Source organism: Prionailurus viverrinus, chromosome C1, assembly GCF_022837055.1.
Source record: "Prionailurus viverrinus isolate Anna chromosome C1, UM_Priviv_1.0, whole genome shotgun sequence".
Taxonomy (NCBI): Eukaryota; Metazoa; Chordata; class Mammalia; order Carnivora; family Felidae; genus Prionailurus; species Prionailurus viverrinus.
In genome coordinates, this window is record NC_062568.1 from 111697191 (window position 1) to 111699704 (window position 2514).

Here is a 2514-nt window from a genome sequence, read left to right on the forward strand (position 1 = left end):
CAGAGCCCAAGGCAAGGCCCAACCTCATGAACCGCGAGATCGTGACCTGAGCTGAAGTCAGATGCTTAACGGACAGCCACCCAGGCACCCCTGCTTTGCAGAAACTTTGATTCATACATACATAATTCTAAGTGGTAGAAATACTTGCTTAAATGACTGGAAATCTTAGGATATGCTTCAATTGAATAGATGAAGGAGGTTTATTCAAAATCTGCACAAATATATTTTAACACAACTGACAGCACATATTGGTTAGCCTGACAGCTTTCTAATTTCATATAAAACACATCTGAGTCTTCATGTTAGGCTTTGTAATAGCATAACAGGAAAATGCATTTGAGAGCTAAGGAATGATTTGCCTAAGTCTGGTCCTCTGCAGATTGGCATCTCAGAGCTGGACTGGCCTCTTCAGACTATTTAGGAGCTAACTTGCTGGAAACCTGCTTTCTGGATCTGAGCTGCAGGCCACTAGCTTGCTCTCCACATCCTACCACTGCAATCGCAAGCCTAAAAACCTCACCCTTGATTGTGGCGGGGGGATCCAGGGCTCTCCCAACTATGATCTCCAAAGAGGGAGGGAAGGGCTGGAGGCCAAGGCCTGCCACATCACACAGCTAGGACAGTAGATTGGACACCAGGCCACAGTCAGGCCAGGGGTGAGACTGGTGCTTCCCTCAGTCCCACAGCTAAGAAGCCTCATAGCCGAAGGAGAGGGGGCTGAGTTCCCCTTTCAGAGCATGATGAATACAACAACCATCCTTAATGCCTGCACACAGTCCAGGATGTGATGGGCAATGGGAGAACTGAGCTCCTTTACTGCCTCTGCTTCTGCAAGTTCTCCCAATACACACTGCCCTGGGCCAGCAGGGCTCGATCTCCTCATCTGCCTGACCGTATTTTAAAAATGAAATGACCCCTTTCACGAAGATGGCGCCGAAGGTGAAAAAGGAAGCCCCTGTCCCTCCCAAAGCCAAAGCCAAAGCTTTGAAGGCCAAGAAAGTAGTGCTGAAAGGCATCCACAGTCATACAAAAAAAGAAGATCCGCACGTCACCTACATTCCGACGGCCCAACGTACTGCATCTCCGAAGGCAGCCCAAATATCCTCAAAAGAGTGCCTCTCGGAGAAACAAGCTTGACCACTATGCCATCATCAAGTTCCCCCTGACTGCAGAGTCAGCCATGAAGAGAACAGAAGACAACAACACACTTGGGTTCATTGTGGATGCCAAGGCCAATAAGCACCAGATCAAACAGCCTGTGAAGAAGCTCTATGACATTGACATGACCAAGGTCAACACTCTGATCAGGCCCGATGGAGGAAAGAAAGCATATGTTTGATTGGCTCCTGACTATGATGCTTTGGATGTTGCCAACAAAATTGGGATCATCTAAACTGACTCCAGCTGGCTAAATCTAAATATAAAAGTTTTCACCATAAAAAAATTAAAAATCATAAATAGGGGCACCTGGGTGGCGCAGTCGGTTAAGCGTCCGACTTCAGCCAGGTCACGATCTCGCGGTCCGTGAGTTCGAGCCCCGCGTCAGGCTCTGGGCTGATGGCTCAGAGCCTGGAGCCTGTTTCCGATTCTGTGTCTCCCTCTCTCTCTGCCCCTCCCCCGTTCATGCTCTGTCTCTCTCTGTCCCAAAAATAAATAAAAAACGTTGAAAAAAAATTTAAAAAAAATCATAAATAAAAATAAACATGAAATGTGAATCAGGTGCTTGCAAAAGTCCTGAAGAGGGAGAGGGTGTATGTGAAGTATGTGAGTAGGTGAGGAAGTGTAGGCATGTGAATGTGTCAAACAGAGAAAATACAACTTTTCTTTCTTTGCCTTAGGCTTAGCAAAACACGTCGAGAACAATGACAGCAGTCAAGTCTGCCTGCCAAGTGGGAGCAAACTCAAATGAGGATAACTCAAGAGGGGCTTATTTACAAAAGGACTACTGAGGAAGTGTGCATGTGTGAGGTGTAGGGGAACTCTAAGGAGCGGTGCAGAAAGCACTGGCTAGTCCCAGCAGAGCTATGACTGCTGGATACAAAGGGATGAGACCAGAGGAGGCTACCAGAACCTGGAAAGAGTGTAGAGCAAGTTACCTCAAGAAGAGCTATGCTTCAGTTAGGGAGTCAGTGAGCCCCAAGGCTCCTTGACAACAAGGACGCCAGGGAATGAGTACTCTGACCTCATTCCCCACCCCATTTCTGCCCACACTTCCTTCCTCCCTTCCTTCCTTCCTTCCCTCCTTCCTTCCTCCCTCCCTCCTTCCCTCCCTCCCTTCTTCCCTCCCTTCCTCCCTCCCTCCCTCCTTCCCTCCCTCCTTCCCTCCCTTCCTTCCTTCCTACCTTCCTTCCTTTCCTCCCTCCCTTACTTCCTTCTTTCCTTTCCTCCCTCCCTCCCTTCCTTTCCTCCTTCCTCCCTCCCTTCCTTCCTCCCTCCCTTCCTTCCTCCCTCCCTTCCTTCATATCCTCCTTCCCTCCTTTCCTTCATCCCTTCCTTTGTTTCCTCCCTCCCTCC

The 2514-nt window shown here is 48.8% G+C and overlaps 1 pseudogene; it reads left to right on the forward strand.

Moving 5' to 3' along the window:
• On the forward strand, window positions 1–1498 carry LOC125171963 (60S ribosomal protein L23a-like; annotated as a pseudogene).
• The last annotated feature ends 1016 nt before the right edge of the window (window positions 1499–2514 follow it).